Genomic DNA, 24,170 nt, shown 5'->3' on the forward strand with positions numbered 1-24,170 from the left:
AGAGTTGATTGCTTCCGGGGAAATTCAACTTGAGAAGGTTCACACTGCAGACAATGCTGCAGATATGCTGACAAAGCCAGTGACCACAGAGAAGTTTAAGCATTGCTTGAACTTGATCCATATCTCTAGATGCTAGAGGAAGGAAGCCCAGACCCAGAGATCCAGATGGAGTTTTGTCCAGATATTCGTATTCTTCGAAGGGGTGAATATTCGCCAAGGTGGAGATTGTTGACGAGTGACTCATATTTGGATGAAGGGATGTCATGGAAGAAAAATCTGTTAAGATTTTTCGTAATAAAATTCTGTTAAGATTTTATATAACAGAATTTTGTTATGTTTTTCATAACAAATTCTGTTACGTTTTTACCGGGTCTGGGGGTTTAGCAGTATTTATAGGGATCATTGTAAACCCATTGTAGATGAGACAACACAAGAATCATTAGATGTGATTCTCTTGTGTAGAAGAGAATTCTAATAAAGCTTCGGCCGTTTTGTGGAGTAGGCAAGTCGCCGAACCACGGTAACTCTTTTTCTTTCTCTTCTTCTTCTCCTTCCTGGTGTTTGCTCTCTTTTGTGCGTCTTTGTCTTGTTGTTCCGCGCGATCTCTTTTCTCTCTTCCTCTTCTTCCGCGGTTCAGAAAAGTTGAGAGGTATTGCCCTCTCTTTGCACAACACGTTTCTTATTTTTGTTAAAGTTTGACTTAACATCGGAGAGATTTTACCAAGGTCAGCCTTGACCTTCTTTTTAACCCTTTTTTTTTTTTTTTTTTTTTTAAGATGTTCACAACCTTTCCAATATGTTTGTCGTTGCTTGGAACCTTGACCGAGCCGGACGTGTTCTCAAGAGGCGTCCCAAAGTCCCTTTGTTGCTTGATCCAACGGGTGCTATACTTCGAAGCCCTAATGAGTCATCTTTCTATTTCAAATTGATCAACAATAATAATAATTTATTATTATTATTGGTGGAAGAGAACAACTGTGTCTTCTCAGTATATATATATATCATATTTATCGTATATATATTTGCAAGTGAAGGCAAAAATGAATGGCTCTTGGAAGTTGGAAGAGGGCTAAGAGCCGATGTCGTTAAGATTGTGCTAGAGCTGTTGCTTAGTTGGACATTATCTATGGACTCTTAGTGATCCACAATCTCTGTATCTAATTTCTGAGATTTAATCCGTTTCTTTAATTTAATGATCAAATTAAAGTCTTTTAGTGACAGTTGGAGTCTCATTTAGGCGACAAAAATCATAAAGCGTGCGGGTTTATTGCATTAAAATCGAATAAAATGGTAGAAGACATGGTTCATACAAATATCTTATCTATTCACATGTTCCATCAGTGATTAATCAAGTTCGGCTTGAGTAATAATTGAGTATATTATTTGGTAACCAAAAAAATTAAGGCTCTTGCAGGCAGAGACTCTTGTAGGCGGACGCCCTCATAAGAATTTCACGGGCCTTGCACCGGTAGAATACAATGAACCGAATTCAAGGAACAGTTTGCGTGAATAGGAATATGGATACTCATTAAATGAATGTTTTCTTAATGCATTTTCATGCATTAATAATTTATTTATGTATACAATTAACTAAATAAATAAAATTAAATAGTTTATATATATATAAACTAGTTCGTGAATAAAATTATAAACTATTTACGAATAATATATGAAATTTTTTTTATAAAGTTGATAAATAAATAAACTTTTAAAACAAATTAATAATTTTGTATTATAAAACTTAATAATTGATTGAATAAGTTAAAAAATATAAAAATTTTATAATTGAAAATTTGATAATATCTAAAGAAATTAAAGTTAAACTGGAACAAAACTTATACATAAAAAATAGAAACTAAATTAAGTTTTATAATTATTTTAATAATTTAATTTATTTTAAATTTATATAACTTCATCCGATTATTTTATAAAATACGTTTGAAGATCACAAAACTTTATTCTACTTATATTCACAGCCTTAAATGTGAACTGGCTAGCCAGGGCTTTTCTATCATTTCACTTCTTGAGAAATCACATTATTGGTTATTGCATAGGAGAAAGTTGTTGATAGTTCTAAAGTATAAAAAATATATAAATACAAAAATTGTAAAATTTACAGTGATCTCCCATAGTAAATCTTAATCTTCGTTTTTCATACAAAACAAAAAACTTACAGTGATACTCGAAGAAGAAGATCAGAGAATATATTGAAGAATAACTTGTTGTCGGAAGAACGATCACGAACAAATCGGAAAGCTCTTCAAGATTCCATGAGCCAAATCTCTCTCTAATAGATGTTCTCCTCTTACAATCTTGTGCACATAGACGAACCTTGCACAGAGATCTTTCACATATAGGACGAACCCGACTTTGCACAAACCTCGCACACAACAAGCTCCTGTAAAACTCCCCTTTTTTTTCTTCTTTGGCTTGGATGCTTATGTATAAGAGGAAGATGACTCTTCCTCTCCCTCTATTAATAGAGGAATTAAATGAGCTAGAAGATAAAGGGGAAGGGGTGCCCTTTCATCTTCTGAACTCCAACATTTTTCACTCGTCCAAGTCAATCCATAAAAATCATCTAGTCACAAAGACCATGTAAGTCACATAAACTATATTGTAATCAAGTCACAAAGACCAAAGGAAAACACTAGTTAGTCACAAAGATCAAGTAAGAATATCCAATCCATACTTTAGGGAAAATGGTTCGTGCGACAGCAAGCACCAGGCCTGGACCTTTAATAGAAGTTGTGAGGCAAGTGCCTCGGGCCCCCAAATTTCAGGGGCACCAAAATTTAAAAAATAAAATAAATATAAATAATATATATATATATATATATATATATATATATATATATATATATATATATCTCTCGAGGAATATATATCATACGCGACGTGCACAGTGCGCCACTGTGCACGTCGCGCATGATATTAGCTTTAATTTTTTTTCTTTTTAATTATTTTTTAAAATTTTGAATTAAAAAAAATAATTAAAATATTTTTGTAAGATTTTATTTTAGGGTTGAGGTTTTTCTATTGGGTTATAATTTGTAAGCTATTTTTATTTTTAAGATTTTAATTCTAGGGTTCAGATTTTCCAATTGAGTTATAGTATTTTGTAAAAAAAAAAAGTTAAAAATAAAATAAATTTAAATATTTACGGAGTATTGTAATGTGTTTAGGGGATGTATTCATGGCTTAAGGATATATAAAAGAAAATATTGTTTTTTTTAATTCAAAGTCTAAAAAAATAATAGATTTTGTCTGTTATTATTTTTTTTTAAAAAAATTGAATTAAAAAAATTAATTAAAATATTCTTTTAAAATTTTATTTTAGGATTGATGTTTCCCAATTGAGTTATAATTTTTAAGCTGTGTTTTTTAAAAGATTTTATCTCTAGGGTTTAGACTTTCTAGTTGGATTATAGTATTTAGTAAAAAGAAAAATTGAAAATGAAATAAATTTAAATATTTATGGAGTATTGTAACATGTTAAGGGGATATATTTATGTATAATGAATTTATCTAAAAAAGTATTAATTTTTTAATTCAAATTTAAAAAAAAATAATTAAAAAAATCTGATATGCGCAGCATATCAACACTAACATATGAATTAAAAAAAAACGCCCTCTTGTTGTTTTAATTTAATTTTATTTTTCCTTGCCGACTTGTTTTAATTTAATTTTATTTTTCCTTATAGAGCACTTCTAATTGTTGCTTCTCCTCTCATATCAGGTTGGCCGCCAGCGTCTTTGCCAGCGCGCCTCGTTTGTAACTACGTCTATCTCCTATTTCCATGACTCAGCGGCTGATTCATGTTCATCTTCCACTCACCTTGTGGCTTGTCCTCCCTCGCCGGTTTATTGCCAATTAAATTTGAATTCCGGTGGTGCGATGCGAGTTGCGATTTACTTAATGGCTACCGCGGCATTTCTGGCGATCATCTCTTTGTTGGATCGGGGCGTGCTGGGAGGTGGTGCCTCCGTGTGGCTATTTTGATCGTATCGAGATGAAGAACTATCAAAGTAAATATGCTTGGCGGAAATAGCAGTCTGCGATCCTGGACAAAAGTTTTGCTTAGATTCGGGCCCTAAGCTCCTACTCAGTCTTGGAAGCTTCATTGAGCAACAACTGTAAGCTCGTAAAGTGTACAATAGATATTACAATTGAAAGAACTAAAACTAGTTAATAAATAATGTGAATAGAAGCAAGTTGGGGACTTATCTAATAAACATCCTTACGCAGGTGTTTCTAGGCGACTTATGTAAGTTGTGAAGTTCGTTATTGGTGCTGTAAAGGGTGTTCAGGCAAATGCAGTAAAAACTGAGTCTCTTGGGGTGGGTTCAGAGAAACCTTCCTTCAGACCAGGCATGGGGCTTCGTCTGAGCACTCCAGCCTTCTGCCTCCACTGGGAGGCTGGACCTATTCAGGTTTGTCAGCCTTTGTTCTGTAGTATTTAGTCCCAAACCCCAGGATTAGCACGAGCCTGTTGATCGTAGGACTATCGGTTTCCCTGGGTCGACCTCCTTGTTGCCCAGTTGGGTCTTGGACTTTCTTTCGACCTCGGCGGCAGGACTTTCTGGCACGGACATCACGCTGCGGCTGGTCAGATTCCTTTCACGCGGGACTTTTCAGGTTTACCTAGGACTTTTCTTGAAGCCAATAAATAGACCATGGGTACCAGGGTTACCACCCCCTAGGGTTACCCCTGGTTTTTTCCACTAACCGTAGCTAGGACTTTTCTCACCTAGGTTATGACCCTAGGACTGTTACCAAGGGTTTACCCCTAGGGTTTTCACCACTGATTAGGGACTTTTCCAAATACTCAACAAAGTCGATCACAAAACCCTTAACTTTGAATCCTTTGCCATTATCAAACTCGGGTTTGATCGCGATGCTTCCTTCGCTGTAATCTCCCCTTTTTGATTATAGGCAAATTCAAGAAATTCAAAGAAAAAAACATGCGATAACAAATAGATGCATTAAGTTTTAACCAAGCTTAAGTATAACAGTTAAGCTGGAAACTTTTAACTTTGTAATACTAAACTCCCCCTTAATAAAAGCCCTCCTTTTTGTTTTTTGAATTTTCCTACTTTTGAATTTTCCTACTCTCCCCCTTTGCCATATATCAAAATATACCAGTATGAAAGAAGTCTGAATTTTTCAGAAGAGCAAGTTAGTTTGATGCTTAACTTTTTAAAGAGGGATAAGAGTAGACAAGATTTGAAAATTTATCACCTTTTTTTTTAAAAAAAAAAAATCTGAAATTTTTAAACACTAGTAATACTTAGAAAAATTTGAAATAGCTTTTATAACACTTAGCTTTGTTATAATTAATTTTCATTGTTTAACTTTTTGCTAAGTGAAATAAAAATTAAAAAATAAGAATTTTTCTTTTGAAACATTGACTTAGCTTTTAATTTTCATTGTTATAGAAATCACTTAGCTAAGCCTTTTGCAAACTTGACTTTTGAAGGAGTCTTCAAGGGTGATTTTGAAAAGATGTAAAAGTTAGAAAATGTAGCTAAAGTTTTAAGTATTTTAGCTTAAAAACATTCTCAAGTTTGAAAGATATTTAGTTTAAAGTCTTTTGTTAGCAAAGAGGGAGTAGCTAAATGTTTAGTTAAGTTAAATTCAGTTTGTCGTTAAGTCCAAGTATGAGTCAAGTTAATTAAATTTTAAATTTGATTTGATTAGGTATCAGAGCCCTAAATTACAAGCATGCTAAATCTAAATATTTCTATTTGAAAAGTTTTTTCAAAAGATATTTAATTAAATTTGAAAAGCTCTTCAATAGAAACTTGATAATTAGTTTGACTCCGTTCACTCCCCCTTAACTAATGCAAACATGAATCCCTATAATGAGTCCTAGAGTCCAAAAATATAATGGGTCTTTTATATTTTGTTGAATTTTTCATCTCACCCATTCTAGGTTTTCAGGCATGTTTGGCTTATGAGTAAGTGTCAGATAAAATAAACTTTGTCAATTAAGATTATTGAAAATATAAGTTTGAATTTCAAATTAGTAAATATTAAACTTGAAGACTATAGTGAAAATTAATTGGAGTTAACATTTGCAGTCATAATATGATTTGAGAAGAAAAGATTTTTAAACCCTTTTAATATTTTGAAATTAATTGAATAATATTCTGAAATTAATTGATTAATATTTTGAAAAAGTTTAAATGATTTTGGAATGATTTTTCAAAGATTTTGAAATAATTTTAAAATGATTTTGAAATGATTTTTCAAAGATTTTTGAAATTAAGTTTAAAATGATTTTGAAATGATTTTTAAAAGATTTTTGAAATAAATTTTTAAAAGATTTTGAATAATTTTAAAATGATTTTGAAATGATTTTTCAAATATTTTAAAAGATTTTAAAATGATTTTGAAAAGATTTTAAAAGAATTTTGAAAAGATTTTTAAAATGATTTTAAAATGATTTTGAAAGATTTTTGAAATGATTTTGAAAGATTTTTAAAATGATTTTGAAAAGATTTTTAAAATGATTTTGAAAAGATTTTAGATTTTGAAAGATTTTAAATTGATTTTGAAAGATTTTAAATTGATTTTGAAATAATTTTGAAAGATTTTTGAAATAGATTTTTGAAATAGATTTTTAAAAGATTTTGAAATAATTTTGAAAGATTTTTGAAATAGATTTTTAAAAGATTTTGAAATAATTTTAAAATGATTTTTTAAATAGATTTTTAAAAGATTTTGAAATAATTTTGAAAGATTTTTGAAATGATTTTGAAAAGATTTTTAAAATGATTTTGAGATTTTTAAAATATATTTTAAATTGATTTCATTAAAAAAACATGATATTAATTACAAATTTAATTTCGAATTTGAACTTTTAATTCCTTAGTCATCTCACTCGATCTAAATTGTCAATCAGGGAACCCTATAATTGTTGTGAGATGAATTATGGTTGAATTTTGGGGTAAGGTTTAACTTTGTGTTAGATTCAGGTTTAGCTTTGGGTTCAACAAGTAAGCATTCTTTGGATAAACTTCTGGGCTATGGTGAGTCACAAGGAACTCATTAAAGTAACCATACCTTCGAGATTTCCCAAATAGTCCTACCCATTAAACTTAATACTAAGCCCTGGTCTAACTAGTTGCCAAAATGCACCAGGTCGAAGCCATATCTTCCTAGACATGCGATGCCCAAGTTTCCCTAACGTACTATCATCCAAAAACTTCACCGGTACTGTGGTTAAAGTTAAACTCAGCCCTTTTTAAACTATCCTTAATTACCCTGCCGGGTAATCTACTCTTGTTTTACCCATTTCGGGTAAATTAGGTTCAGTTACCCTGTCGGGTAGTTCAGTTGGAGGTGCCAGCTAGTTTGGATCCACTATCTATTTTTGAATTTAGAATTTCGAATTTTTGATTTAGAATTTCGAATTTAGAATTTCGAATTTAAATTAAATTTGAATTTTGAATTTGAATTTTTGATTTAGAATTTCGAATTTAGAATTTCGAATTTGATTTAGAATTTTGAATTTTTTATTTAGAATTTTGAATTTAGAATTTCGAATTTGATTTAGAATTTTGAATTTTTGATTTAGAATTTCGAATTTAGAATTTCGAATTTCGAATTTAGAATTTCGAATTTAAATTAAATTTGAATTTTGAATTTGAATTTTTGATTTAGAATTTCGAATTTAGAATTTCGAATTTGATTTCAAATTTTTAATTGAATTTTAATTTGAATTATGTTCTTAATATTGTTTTTCTATTAGCTCCCCCTGGATCATAGCCTCGATATGGTCTATCAAGATAATAGACTTGATCTTTGGGGACCCAATAGTGACCAGTTCCAACTTGATTAACCAAGTTGGATTTTGGCACCCATGCTTGGACAATTTTTCTATTATTTCTATTAACTAGCGATAAATATGATTTGTATTTTATTTTAGTTTTACAAGTCCAGTTTTGTTGTAGACGGCTCGCTGTTTCCAAGAATCGATCGAGATTCTTGGAGCCCAAGGTGAACTGTTCCAACGTATCCTTGAGTTCTTTAATTTGAGTTTTCAAATTGGAATTTTCTTCCTCAAGTTGTTGGACTTGAGTTGAATTTCCAACTTGAACTGACTCAGTTAAAGAACTCGAGTCAGTCACTTCCTTAAGGGCTATTACTTCCTTTTGGAGCGACCTAACCCGGATGTTGGATTTAGCCAATTTTTTAAGCAAATAAGGGACTATATTTTTTAAATCGTCTAATTGAGTTTCGGCGAGTAAGGCACTTACAGTGGGGTTAGGTCCTTCGGAAACGAATACGGATTCGTGGCTTCGCTCGGACTCTGTTTCTGACTCGCTCTCCGTTTCGGATTCGAACTCAGACTCGGTGTCGATAATGTTCGCTAGTACTGGTAGAGCTAGAAGGCTTGCTTGCTCTTCTTCGTCCGGTTCGGATTCATCTGATGACTCGGACCATGTTGCCTTCAGTGCTTTCTTTGTCTTGCTTGTTCCTGCAAATAACGCAACACCTTCCTCGGCCGGAATAGTATTAGTCTGCTCGAATAATTTATTTATTAAATCATGCTTACCTATTTTCGTATCAGGAATACCTTCGTGTAGGTCAATCAGACTCTCCCACAGCTCCTTGGCACTTGAGAATTGGCCGGCGCGATTCAGCTCCTTATTCGTTAAGCCACACTGAAGTGTATACGTTGCTTTTGCGTTTGCTTCTACCTTTTTGATAAGGTTCGCGTCCCAGTTCTCGTATGGTAGTGGCTTGCCGGCGCCGTCAGTTGGCAGTTGAAGCCCGGTTTTGACGATCATCCCGACTTCAAAGTGAGTCTGGAGATACGCCTCCATCCGACCCTTCTAATCTCCGAAATCATCTCCGGAGAAGAGCGGTGGGCGAGAGTGTTGTAGCCTTCTTGATGGGCCATTTTAAAAAGACGATCTCGCAAAATAAACACAATAAAACTTGTTCCAAGACTTAGTCTTGGATTAGTTGTGCGGGAGAGAAATAAAGATAGTAATTCAGGAATTTCGAAAAAAATAATAAAATATTATTAAAATATTATTAAAAAAAATATTAAAAAATATTACCACAATTTTTGAAAACTCAATATTTTGTTAATTCCAACCAATGGTGAAAAGATGAAAATTAATTTTTCAAAAACAGTTTTGGAGGGAAAAAACGAAAGGCGTAAGGTTTTATTTTTAACCTATATAAATGACAAAGCCACGAAAAATTCTTGAATGGTGGTTGCACCAGTTCAAAGCGACCCAGCTCTGATACCAATTGTTGGATCGAGACGTGCTAGAGGGGGGGGGGTGAATAGCACTCGTGGCTATTTTGATCGTATCGGAATCGAAGAACTATCAAAGTAAATATACGCAGCGGAAATAACGAATGCAATCGCAGAGGGACACAAGAAGTTTTACTTCGTTCGGAGCCTAAGGCGACTCCTACTCGAAGGCCCGCGATCCTTGATCGCTTTCCGTGGGCAACTCGTAAAATGTACAATAAGATATTACAATTGAAAGAACTAAAACAAATTATACCGACAACAATAAAGTAGCGAATCAAGCTCCGGGTTGGGACTGAACAAGACGGGTGTTTCTAGAGCGGCTTGTAGCGTAAGGATTGCTTGAGTTCGTGGTGTTGCTGCTCGAGACCCCTTATAAAGGATGTTCAAGGCGCCTTGAAGGCTGTTAAATCAAGGCACCTTCAGCCTACCCAAGGCGCCTTCAACCTTTGACCCAAGGCGCCTTGAACTTCATCTAAGGCGCCCCAACCTTCTGCGCTGGCTTTTCCTTGTTCTGTGTTAGTCCCAAACACATACCGCAAAACAAAGTTAGCACAGAAACATAATGAATGATAATAATGAAAGTTTTGACAAGATTCGAACTGTCCGGGTTTGACTTCAGGTTTCCAACCGCCTACTGTTCCCTCTACGGGAACACGTCCTCACCTACTCCACTTACCTGCTGCAAGTGCGATCCTCCGGATCGATTGGACTTTCCGGACTTTCTGCTGGACATCCGCTTCCGGCTAGTCCCTTTCACCGGTTCGCGACACCGGGATTTCCCTGTTGGTTGCTACTCGGAAAACCTAGAGGTTCCACTGTATAAAATTGTACAAAGGTCCGAACCTTTCCTAGTTACCATGTGTTCTTTTAAATTAAATTTTGGATCGCTGAACTTAACACGTTTGATCCAAAACTTAATCTATTTGTTCTTTAAGGTTTAGACTTGAATCTCTGAACTTAACACGTTTGATCCAAATCACCTAAGTTATTAATTCCATTAAATATTAATTTCCATAATTGGTTCCCAGATGGTGACGAGGCACATGGCCTTCTTGGATATGGGAACAACCACCACCGACTAGACAAAACCTTTTATGGAAAGCTAATATTTAATTTCCTAAAATAACTTTAGGTCAACCAAAAGGAACAATCAAATCACAAGGAAAAGAAAAATAAAAGAACACAACTTCGAAAAACATATTCGAAATACTAGAATCGTAAGCCTCTTGTATTTGGTATTATTTCCATAAATAACTAGTATGATGCGGAAAGAAAAATTACTAGTTATACCTTATAGAAAAACCTCTTGATCTTCTACCGTATTCCTCTTCTAACCTCGGACGTTGTGTGGGCAACGATCTTCCGAGATGAGAAACCACCAAAGCACCTTCTTCTCCTTTCTTCAAGTTTCGGCCAAGCACTATGCTTCCAAGAGATGAAGATCTTTTTCCATCAATCAAGCTCCAAGGGATGTAAGCTTTCTCTCCTTCTTCTCCAAGCTAAATTCCGGCCACCACTTGATCTTCAAGGAGGAAGAGAGGTCCGGCCACAAGATGGAGAGAAGAGAAAGGAAGGAGGCCGGCCACACCAAGGAAGAAAAGAGGGAGAAAATAGTAGAGGTTGTTCACCCTTGAAGGCTCCTCTACCTCTTCTTTTATAATCCTTGGTCTTGGCAAATAAGGAAATTTTAATAAAAACTTCCTTAATTCTTTTGCCATGAAAAGGAAAATTTTATTTTAATTAAAATAATTTTTCTTCTCACTAAAACATGGCCGGCCACTTATTTCCTCAAATCAAGGAGAGTTTTAATTAAACAAGAATTAAAACTTCCTAATTTGTTTCCGGAAATTTATAAAAATTTCTCCAATAATTTTATCTCTTCATGATTGGTTTATAAAAAGGAAATTTAATAAATTAAAATCTTTCTTTTAAACATGTGGATAAAAAGAAAGTTATCTCTAAAAATTAAAATCTCTTTCAATCTACAAATAAGGAAAGATATCAAATCTTTTTTTAATCTTTTGTAGAAACTTATAAAAGAGAATATTTAATTTTTAAACTCTCTTTTAAATCATGAACATGTTTTAAAAGGAAAGTTTTAATAAAATTTAAAACCCTCCTTTAATCAACAAATAAGGAAAGATTTCAAATTTTAAACTCTCTTTAATCATGTAGATGATTTACAAATAAGGAAAGTTTTACCAAAATTAAAACCATCCTTTTAAACTACAAATAAGGAAAGAGATTAATCTCTTCTCTTAATCTTTGTAGAAAGTTATAAAAGGAAATTTTAATTTTTAACTCTCTTTAAAAACATGATATCCACATAAGAAATAATTTTAATAAAATCCTTTTAATATTCTAGTGGCCACCTAAGCTTGGGACCCAAGCTTTGGGCCACCTTGGCTCATCCACTTGGTCTTGGCCCCTAGCTTGGGTTCCAAGCTAGCTTGGCCCCATTGGATGGGTAAGAAGGTGGGTATGTGGGTATAAATCTCTATATACTAGAGGCTACGATAGGGACCGAGAGGAGGAATTGGTTTTGGTCTCCGATAAAATTAAGCATCCCGTGTTCGCCCCGAACACACAACTTAATTTTATCAATAATAATTCATTCCACTAGAGAACTATTATTGAACTACCGCACCAATCCCAAATTACATTTTGGGCTCCTTCTTATTATGAGTGTGTTAGTCTCCCTGTGTTTAAGATAACAAATGTCCACTAATTAAGTAAGTTACTGACAACTCACTTAGTTAATATCTTAGTCCAAGAGTAGTACCACTCAACCTTATCATCATGTCGGACTAGGTCCACCTGCAGGGTTTAACATGACAATCCTTATGAGCTCCTCTTGAGGACATTATCAACCTAGTATCTCTAGGACACAGTTTCCTTCTATAATCAACAACACACACTATAAGTGATACCATTTCCCAACTTATCGGGCTTATTGATTCATCGAACTAAATCTCACCCATTGATAAATTAAAGAAATAAATATCAAATATATGTGCTTGTTATTATATTAGGATTAAGAGCACACACTTCCATAATAACCGAGGTCTTTGTTTCTTTATAAAATCAGTATAAAAGAAACAACCTCAAATGGTCCTACTCAATACACTCTAAGTGTACTAGTGTAATTATACAGTCAAGATAAACTGATACCTAATTACCTTCTAATGGTTTGTTCCTTTCCATTTTGGTCGTGAGCTACTGTTTATAATTTATAAGGTACTGATAACATGATCCTCTGTGTGTGACACCACACACCATGTTATCTACAATATAAATTAATTGAACAACTACATTTATCACAAATGTAGACATTTGACCAATGTGATTCTTATTTCTAGATAAATATTTATACCAAAAGCTAGGCTTTTAGTATACACTCTAACAATCTCCCACTTATACTAAAAGACTAAGCTGCCATCTGATTCCCATCCCTTCAATATGCCCATCAAAAGCTCTTGCCTTTAGGACCTTAGTGAAAGGATCTATAGGTTATCACCTGCAATCTTAGCGGCAACAACTTCTCCTCGCTTATACGATTCCTCGTATTGTGGTACTTGTTCTTTGTTTTACTTGCCTTATAGACTTATGGTTTTCTACATCGCACCAACATTATTACAATTGTAAATTTCAAACCATCAATCATATTAAGTCACTTGAGGTATTGAGTCATTCAACTTTTATGGCTACTCTTGCCATATACTAAGCTTCTATGGTGGAGTTCAGAAAAACACCTATGCTTATCACTATAGTTATGACTTTACCTCCTAAAGTAAACACAAAAACCCCGAGGTTGACTTAATTGTGTCCCTATTCAGATTGGAAGTCAAAACTCTATGACCCACAAGGTAATTAATCCTGCTGTGTACTAGCATATAATCTCTACTCTCATGCCACTTTCGTCAGTCCATGTCCATGCTTGATATCTCACTATGCCTTGGCAAAACAGATATCTCAATCTATAGCATACATTAGGGCTTCCAACAGTAGCATAAAGCGCCTTTATTTCCTTTATCTCCTTTGATGTCTAGACATATCTTTAGATAAAGTTACTCCATCCTAAAAGGTAAGAAACCTTTCTTGGAGTTTTGTATGCTTAAAAACAAGGTTTTTCCGATGTATGAAGCTTGGGATAAGTAAAATATTCTTTTCTTCTATCCCCTTATTACTTTGATCTCAAGAATATATACATTCTCCCAAGTCCTTTATATCGAATTGTTTGACAACTATATGACAACATTTTGATATTGTTTCCAACTACAAAAATGTTATCTAAGTATAGTACAAGAAATACCACCACGTTTCCATCACATCTTTGTATACACAAGACTTATCCGGTTACTAAATCCATAGATCTGGATTACTTTAATAAACCGGATGTTCCAAGACCTTGAAGTTTTGCCTCATCTATAGATCGATTGAGCTTACACACAAGATGCTCTTAGCCCTTTGCAATGAACCCTTCTGGTTGCTTTATATGGATGTTTTCTTCAAGACTTTCATTAAGGAATGCTGTCCATATGAGCCAAATAGATAAAAGAATCCGGATAGACTTAAGCATGGCTACCGGTGAAAAGTTTTCTTTTTCCAGCCTTGCTTTGAAAGTTTCTACCTTCCTGTCTATCCTCTTTCCTAATATAAACCTTTTACACCCAAAGGCTTTTATACTATTTGGTGGTTCTATAAGCTTCCAGATTTTATTAGAATACATATATTCTAATTCGTTATTCATTACTCTTTGCCAAGATATTGCATCTTTATCTTGGAGTGCTTCGTCATATGTCGGGAGATCAGGTTCATGTCCTCCAGGGATCGAGTCCAAAACTCTCCCAAAACATAAATCTTTTAGGTTGCCTAACAACCCTCCCACTACGATGAGGCACTTTCTGCAATTGTGTATCATTTGTGATACGTGTTGCAGTTTCTTGTGATATTTCATCTTGTACAGTTGGTACTAGATTAGACATGTCCTTTATTATTTCCTTAAGAACAAATTTACTTATGGGCATGAGGTTTATTACATAGTCCTTTTCTAAAAATCGGTCATTGATGCTAACAATAACCTTCTGATTTTTAAGACTATAAACCTACTTTCATTTCTCTAGGATAACCCACAAACAAGTGAATTCCTGTCCAACTTATCATTGTCTCTCTTCAGCATATGTGCTGGACTACCCGAATCCGAATATGCTTCAAAATAGGCTTACACCTATTCAACAATTCTATATGAGTAGAGAGTTCTGACTTTGGAAGGTACTATGTTCACTTCTTTCGAGTATATCCTTAAAATGAATTTGGTAATTTTCTAAATAACTCATCATCAATCTACTTATTTCCATAAGAGTCCTATACCTTCCTTTTTCTACACCATTCTGTTGGGATATACCTAGGTGTAGTTAGTTGGGATTGAATCCCTACTTCTGATAAGTGACTCCTAAATTCTCCCAAGAGGTACTTGCCACTACGATCTCACCGTAGTGTCTTGATACTTTTACCTTGACATTTCTCCATATCAGCCTCATACTCTTTGAACTAATCAAAGCATTTAGACTTGTGGCACATCAAGTAAATGTTTCTGTATATCAAATAGTTGTCTATAAAATAGACGAAATATTTGAAACAACCTCTTGCTTGGATAGTCATAGGATCACACAAATCAGAATGAACCAATTTCAACATATCTTTGACTCCATACCCCTTAGACTTGAAAGCTTCTTGGTTATTTTTCCTTCCAAGTAAGACTCGTAGGTTGGAAAGATTTCCACTACTAATGAACCCAAAAGTTCATCAGCTACCAATGAATCATACTCAAGTTAATATAACCTAGCCTTAGATGCCAAAGATATAATTGGTTCATTTCCGAAGGTTGCTTTCTCTTAAAATTAGAAGATGTGTTACTAATTTCCATTTGTTGCATCGTGGGAGTTATTGGATTATAAATTGTCAACCATCATACCAGAATAGATAACTTCCCTATTTTTCTTGATAACAACTTTGTTATCAAAATAGACACAATATCTATAATAGTTTAGAAACTGAAATCAGGTTCTTTCTAAACTTGGTACGTAAAGACAATCCATATTTTATTCTTATCAAAGGATAAACATCTCCCACTACAATAGCTACCACTTTTACAGTAGTGCCCATGTGGACGGTGATTTACCTTTCATTTAGTTGTCGGGTTTCCTGGAACCCTGCAATGAATTGCAGACATGATTAATGGCATCTTGTATCTACACTCCAGGTACCGGTAGATAACTCCACTAAACATGTATCAACTAATGAATTAAATACACCTATATTGTTCTTAGTTCTAAGAGAACAGTCTACCTTAATGTCCAAATTCTATTTCCAATCAATTATAATTGGGACCACTAAGTCTATCCTAAAGTATATCAGCTAGGGTTTGACCATCTTCCTAAGAATCACAAAAATATTTGGTTAAGACCAACTCTTTAAAAAATCCCCATGAATTTTGTATGCCACGTTAGTGTGGACGTATACAAATTCAAAGAGGAAATTTTATCATTTAATTTTATTATCTCGTCAACCTTACTTTATGACGAATAAAATTAATAGTTGGTCTATCTTTAATCAAATATTTGGTCAAGACTCTAAATTTAAAATAATATTGATTCCTCTAACAATACTATTTAAATTTACCAACACCTCAAAATACCGTGAATTTTGCATGCCACGTTAGTGTGGACGTATACAAAATCAACATTTGTAAGAGGAGGGTTTTACCCATTAACTATCTTGTCAACGTAACTTTATGACAAATAAAATTATCTCAAACACCGTTAATTTTGTATGCCACGTTAGTGTGAACGTATACAAAATCAATCATTTGTAAGAGGGTTTTAACCCTTTAATTTTATTATCTTGTCAACCTAGTTTTATGACAAATTAATAGTTGGTTTCATTTGGTCACACAAATAATAGCAGTGACTCCGATGGGGAGGATACTATTAGATGTGTCTAAGTGTATACCATTACTTGACACTAAGTCCATTAATAAGATTATGCCCCTTCCGTTGGGGAAGATCACACGCTCTTAATTAACTTCCTATAGTCATCCAAAATTGGAAGTCTGTTCTAGTGATCCGCAAATAAGCTCATCCGTTATGGAGGAAGGCACTCAGAGCCAACGCGCAAGCTTGTTTGCATCACTTACAAACCAGTAATGGAGACCATGGGATTTACTTAAAAATCCCTCTCCCACTTAGTTATTTATTAATGAGGAATTTTAACTATGCTAGCCTACTAAACTTGTAAACTAACATGCACACACTGCACAATATAAAAGCAATAAATAGAAAATCTAATTTTCAACTATTATGGCTTTTATCTCTAGTTGTCCTCCGTGTGTTGTCATCCCAAGCTGCTGTCATATTTGGCCACCGCCACCGGGTCTAGTTGTCGCATCCATCTTGCTCCTTGTTCCGCTGCGCCTCTGGTCCTTAGAAAGTTCCACGCTTTGCAAGATTCGATCCATGACATAAATAGAATTTTACAATTTTGATCCTATATTCCATAAAAGGAATGTACATGTATCTAGATCAAAAATAAAATCCTAATAAAACTAAATACACTCCTGCTTGTATTTTATAATACAATCATGCACACACATAAATGCCCTTGACATGTCCAAGGGTCCAATCACACACATAAAACTATAAGCCATAATAGTTGGATCCTGCATCCACAAAGTTAGCACATCCTACTATTATCCCGCCTAAATTATGTATGACATGTGCATAATTAAAATAATACCAAATACACAGAGGCAAAACCCTAGCTCTGATACCAATTGTTGGTTGCTGCTCGGAAAACCTAGAGGTTCCACTGTATAAAAATTTTGTACAAAGGTCTGAACCTTTTCCTAGCTACCATGTGTTCTTTTAAATTAAATTTTGGATCGCTGCAGAACTTAACACGCTTGATCCAAAACTTAATCTATTTGTTCTTTAAGGTTTAGACTTGAATCTCTCTGAACTTAACACGTTTGATCCAAATCACCTAAGTTATTAATTCCATTAAATATTAATTTCCAAAATTGGCTTCCAGGACTGCATGGCGAGGCACATGACCTTCTTGGATATGGGAACAACCACCACCGCCTAGACAAAGCCTTTTAAGGAAAGCTAATATTTAATTTCCTTAAATAACTTTAGGTCAACCAAAAGGAACAATCAAATAACAAGGAAAAGAAAAATAAAAGAACACAACTTCGAAAAACATATTCGAAATACTAGAATCGTAAGCCTCTTGTATTTGGTATTATTTCCATAAATAACTAGTATGATGCGGAAAAAAATTACTAGTTATACCTTATAGAAAACCTCTTGATCTTCTACCGTATTCCTCTTCTAACCTCGGACGTTGTGTGGGCAACGATCTTCCGAGATGAGAAACCACCAAAGCACCTTCTTCTCCTTTCTTCAAGTTTCGCCAAGCACTATGCTTCCAAGAGATGAAGATCTTTTCCATCAATCAAGCTCCAAGGGATGAAGCTTTCTCTCCTTCTTCTCCAAGCTAAAATCCGCCACCACTTGATCTTCAAGGAGGAAGAGAGGTTCGGCCACAAGATGGAGAGAAGAGAAAGGAAGGAGGCCGGCCACACCAAGGAAGAAAAGAGGGAGAAAATAATAGAGGTTGTTCACCTTGAAGGCTCCCTACCTCTTCTTTTATAATCCTTTGGTCTTGGCAAATAAGGAAATTTTAATAAAAACTTCCTTAATTCTTTTGCCATGAAAAGGAAAATTTTATTTTAATTAAAATAAATTTTCTTCTCACTAAAACATGGCCGGCCACTTATTTCCTCAAATCAAGGAGAGTTTTAATTAAACAAGAATTAAAACTTCCTAATTTGTTTCCGGAAATTTATAAAAATTTCTCCAATAATTTTATCCCTTCATGATTGGTTTATAAAAAGGAAATTTAATAAATTAAAATCTTTCTTTTAAACATGTGGATAAAAAGAAAGTTATCTCTAAAAATTAAAATCTCTTTCAATCTACAAATAAGGAAAGATATCAAATCTTTTCTTAATCTTTTGTAGAAACTTATAAAAGAGAATATTTAATTTTTAAACTCTCTTTTAAATCATGAACATGTTTAAAAAGGAAAGTTTTCTTAAAATTTAAAATCCTCCTTTAATCAACAAATAAGGAAAGATTTCAAATTTTAAACTCTATTTTAATCATGTAGATGATTTACAAATAAGGAAAGTTTTTACCAAAAATTAAAACCATCCTTTTAAACTACAAATAAGGAAAGAGATTAATCTCTTCTCTTAATCTTTTGTAGAAAGTTATAAAAGGAAATTTTTAATTTTTTAACTCTCTTTAAAAACATGATATCCACATAAGAAATAATTTTAATAAAAATCCTTTTTAATATTCTAGTGTGGCCACCAAGCTTGGGACCCAACTCTGGCAGCCATCGCTCATCCACTTGGTCTTGGCTAGCTTGGGTTCCAAGCTAGCTTGACCCCATTGGATGGGTAAGAAGGTGGGTATGTGGGGGGTAAATCTCTATATACTAGAGGCTACGATAGGGACGAGGAGGAATTGGTTTTGGTCTCCGATAAAATTAAGCATCCCGTGTTCCCTGAACACACAACTTAATTTTATCAATAATAATTCATTCCACTAGAGAACTATTATTGAACTACCGCACCAATCCCAAATTACATTTTGGGCTCCTTCTTATTATGAGTGTGTTAGTCTCCCTGTGTTTAAGATAACAAATGTCCACTAATTAAGTAAGTTACTGACAACTCACTTAATTAATATCTTAGTCCAAGAGTAGTACCACTCAACCTTATCATCATGTCGGACTAGGTCCACCTGCAGGGTTTAACATGACAATCCTTATGAGCTCCTCTTGAGGACATTATCAACCTAGTATCTCTAGGACACAGTTTCCTTCTATAATCAACAACACACACTATAAGTGATACCATTTCCCAACTTATCGGGCTTATTGATTCATCGAACTAAATCTCACCCATTGATAAATTAAAGAAATAAATATCAAATATATATGCTTGTTATTATATTAGGATTAAGAGCACACACTTCCATAATAACCGAGGTCTTTGTTTCTTTATAAAATCAGTATAAAAGAAACGACCTCAAATGATCCTACTCAATACACTCTAAGTGTACTAGTGTAATTATACAGTCAAGATAAACTGATACCTAATTACACTACGACCTTCTAATGGTTTGTTCCTTTTCATTTTGGTCGTGAGCTACTGTTTATAATTTATAAGGTACTGATAACATGATCCTCTGTGTGTGACACCACACACCATGTTATCTACAATATAAATTAATTGAACAACTACATTTATCACAAATGTAGACATTTGACCAATGTGATTCTTATTTCTAGATAAATGTTTATACCAAAAGCTAGGCTTTTAGTATACACTCTAACATTTCCACCTAGGGTTACCACCCCCTAGGACTTTTGCCTGAAGCCATCGACCTGTCAAGACTTTCCGCATAGGGTTACCACCCCCTATGACCTAGGGTTACCACCCCCTAGGGTTTTTCCCTTTGCCTAACCGTAGCTAGGACTTTTCTCCACCTAGGGTTACCACCCCCTAGGACCTAGGGTTACCACCCCCTAGGGTTGATGATCCAGGATGAAGATATAAATCAAGAGATCGTGTTCCCTTTAAATGTTGATGATCCAGGAATTTGGACAAAATGCAAAATATTAGGGATTTTCTAGTTGAAAGAGGTCCTAGATAAGATGATGATATTTTGTTTCCTCTTGATAACACCGGCAGACACTTCAATCCATCACATTATAAGAGGCAATTGCCAAATGGTGAGAAAAGTGACAGAAGATGGCTAGTGTATTCTATTTCTATGGACAAGATCTTTTGTTTCTGTTGCAAGTTATTCAAGACTCAAAGAACCACAATGAAACTTGGTCATCTAGCTGACGAAGGATACAAAGATTGGAAGAATATCAGTCGATGTCTCAGCCTTCATGAAACTAGTAAAGATCATATTAATTGCATGACTAGTTGGATTGAATTAGAAAGAAGACTTCGAAAGAAAAAGACAATTGATGAAAATATACAAGTAGCAATTAACAAGGAGAGAGAACATTGGAAACAAGTATTGAAGAGAATAATTGCAGTTGTGCAAAGAATTGCGAAGAATAACTTGCCACTTCGGGGAGATAATGAGAAGCTTTATGTTGAGAATAATGGAATCTTTTTGCAGCTAATTGAAATGATTGCTGAATTTGATCCAATAATGGAGGAGCACCTTCGGCGTGTTCAAGAAAGACAGATTCATTACACTTATCTTGGACCCAAAATCCAAAATGAATTGGTACAGATGTTGGCGGCTGAAGTAAGAAGTTCAATTGTTGCAAAAATTAAACATGCAATGTATTTCACTGTCATACTTGATTGCACTCCAGATGCAAGTCACAAGGAGCAGATGTCCCTTGTAATTAGATGTGTGGACGATTAAGAAAATGCAATAGCGGTTGAAGAATTTTGGATTGGATTTTTGAAAGTTAATGAAACTTCAGGACTTGGGCTTTTTACAGAGCTTAAAAATATTTTGAGCAATCTCGAACTTGACATTGATAATATAAGAGGTCAAGGATATGACAATGGATCTAATATGAAAGGAAAACATAAGGGTGTATAGAGTAGATTACTTGAAATTAATCCTAGAGCTTTCTACACTCCATGTGGATGTCACAGTCGTAATCTCACATTATGTGATATGGTGAAATGTTGTCCTAAAGCAATGTCCTTTTTCGGTGTAATACAACGCATATATTCATTATTTTTTTCTTCTACAAAGCGGTGGCAAATCTTCAAAGATCATGTGCAAGGTCTTACAGTCAAGCCACTATCACAGACACGATGGGAAAGCCATGTTGACAGCGTGAAGCCCATAAAAGATCAAACTTCGAAAATACGAGATGCTTTAATTGATTTGGCAAACATTTCTGATGACTCAAAAATAAAGAGTGAAGCTGAGGGTTTGACATCATTTGAACTTGAGAATTTCGAGTTCATGTTTGGAATGGTAATTTGGTATAAGTTGTTATATGAGATTAACATTGTTAGTAAGTTTCTCCAAGCAGAAAATATGGATATTGATATTGCTATTAGACAATTAAAAGGACTTATTTCTTCTCTCCAAGAGTTTAGAGAATATGGATTTGATCAAGCATTAATTGAAGCTGAACATATTGCAAGTGAAATGGGAATTGAACCTATTTTTCGAGAAAAACGCATCATCCGAAGAAAGAGACAATTTGATGAGATCAATAGTGAAGAGGTAACCCAGTCTCCTAAAGAATCTTTTCGAGTTAATTACTTCCTATTTATAATTGATCAAGCTCTTTCTTCACTTCAAACTCGGTTTGAACAATTTCAAAAATATGAAGAAACATTTGGATTTTTATTTAGTTTGGAGAGATTGAAGTATATTGATGATGATAGTCTCTTACACTCATGTGTCAATCTTCAAGAGTCGTTAACACATGATGGACACTCTGATGTTGATGGATCAGATTTATATTTAGAACTAAAGTTATTAAGACACTCATTACCAAGAGAATCAAAAAGAGCGATTGATGTGCTGAATTATTTGAAGAAAATGGATAGTTGTTATCCAAATGCTTATATTGCTTATCGAATTTTGCTGACTATACCAGTTACAGTTGCATCTGCTGAAAGGAGTTTTTTCCAAGTTGAAATTGATCAAAACTTATCTCCGATCAACTATGTCGCAAGAAAGACTAAATGGCTTGGCTATGTTATCTATCGAGAAAAAAGTGGTTGAGAAAGTTGATTATGCTAACTTAATCAATACTTTTGCTTCTAAAACTGCGAGGCGAGCAATATTCAAGTGACATATATTGGTCCGGAAGATGAATTTTATATTTTGTTTGGATCATTTTGATTATATTAATATTTGCTTATGACATATTATTTTGGATGATATTTTTTTTATCTTTTATTTCTAGAATTAAAAATATAGTTATATTTACATTGATTGGAAATATATGAATGCCAAACTTTGAGGGCACCATTTTTTTTGTGCTCGCCTCAGGCCCCAAAATCACAGGTCCGGCACTGGCAAGCACACTAAGCAATTATTGCCAAGAAGATTACTACACCTTACGTAGCTGCTCTAAAGAACGAATTAGAGACATGCTCATAATGTCACATAACCCCTCTCTTGGTGGTACATATCTATTATCCAGGAAACATACAATCTCCAGTGGCACACAATCATTATCTTGGAGATATTCATATCTTGCTATTTACCCAAATTAAATAATCTTTATTTACATCAATATGAATATCTCTAATCCCTCATAATGACTATTATGTCAAGAGCATGTTCCATATTTAATATTCACAATCATTTCTATACATAACAGAAATGGGTCGACTAGTGAATAACATCAAAAAATGTAAATTTATTTAATCTTCCTTTTTAGCTAGAATCTAGTCATTTTAATCATTCACTTTTCTAGTTATGCTCCATAGACCGAATCATCCATAGTCAATAGGAAATATGCTAAAGTAGCAGCCACTGATTATAACTTCTAGTAGATAGCTAAATAGTCACTGAGGGTAAAATTGAGATTAACTTATAATCTCAAGGGTCTCACATAGTAGAGAAGCAGGGATTCATTCTCCTACTACCCTTCTTGTCGCCATAGCACATGTGGTATGAATCACATGCTACAATGTTATTCTCTTTACTAAAAAGAAACACGTGTTTTTCTTAAATTTTAACATCGTACAGATTTTGATCTAGACATACCTAATGTCTAATCTTGAATTCAACATATGAATTCCAATCTAGCTTTAAATAGATTCAATAAATGGTGGGTGCATTTACTTTGATCATTACATAAATGATCTCATCTTGATACAATTATCAAGGCGACCTTAACTTATAAGTATGTCTTTATTCACAGCTACATAAGCTGTCACATAAGTAACAGTCTTACCTCTATTTATACTTAACGAATAGAGATGATTGTTCATATGAGTGGACCAATCTCAATCTGTCAACATACTAATCGAGATTTTAATCCAAAATGTAACAATATATACACTAAATAGATCATGACATTTTATAATGTGTTATATTTTACGAAGTCACAAAGACTTCCCATATTCTTGAAATGACTCTTTAGTCAATGACTTAGTAAAAGGATCTGTAAGCATAGTATGTGTAGGGATATATTCAAGAATTATTATATTCTTGTCTACAATATCCTTTACAAAATTATGCTTAATTCTATATGCTTGCCTTTACTATGACATTTGGGATCTTCAGCTTGACTATTATAGTACACTGTAATAGGACTCCCACTATCCTCAGCAATTTTCAAATGCTCCAGGAACCTTTTCAACTAGACAGATTGTTGCACAACTAATGTGCAAGCCACACAACTTCCATTGTCGACAAGGCTACACAAGCCTAGCCATATAGCTTCTATTGTCGACAAGGCTACACAAGCCAAGCCACAGAGCTTCCATTGTCGACAAGGCTACATAAGCCTGCTTCTTATGAGATGGTGCCACCATTTAACAAGAAGGTATAGTCAGATGTGGATTTTCTATCATCAAGGTCCCTTGCCCAATTTGCATCTGTATAGCCACTCAGACTCATCTTAGATCCTTAAAAATAAATACATAATATATTGTCCTTCTGAGGTATTTAAATATCCTCTTCATCGCTTTCTAGTGTCTAAATTTTAGGTTTAACTGGAAACGACTAACTAAGTCAATACCATAGCTTATATCAAGATAAGTACACAATATAGTATACATCAAACTACCAATAGAACTAG

The 24,170-nt window shown here is 34.0% G+C and overlaps 1 pseudogene; it reads left to right on the forward strand.

Moving 5' to 3' along the window:
- Window positions 1–3,819: 3,819 nt before the first annotated feature.
- LOC122031488 lies at window positions 3,820–22,208 on the forward strand (annotated as a pseudogene).
- The last annotated feature ends 1,962 nt before the right edge of the window (window positions 22,209–24,170 follow it).

This window comes from Zingiber officinale, chromosome 11A (assembly GCF_018446385.1).
Source record: "Zingiber officinale cultivar Zhangliang chromosome 11A, Zo_v1.1, whole genome shotgun sequence".
Classification (NCBI taxonomy): Eukaryota; Viridiplantae; Streptophyta; class Magnoliopsida; order Zingiberales; family Zingiberaceae; genus Zingiber; species Zingiber officinale.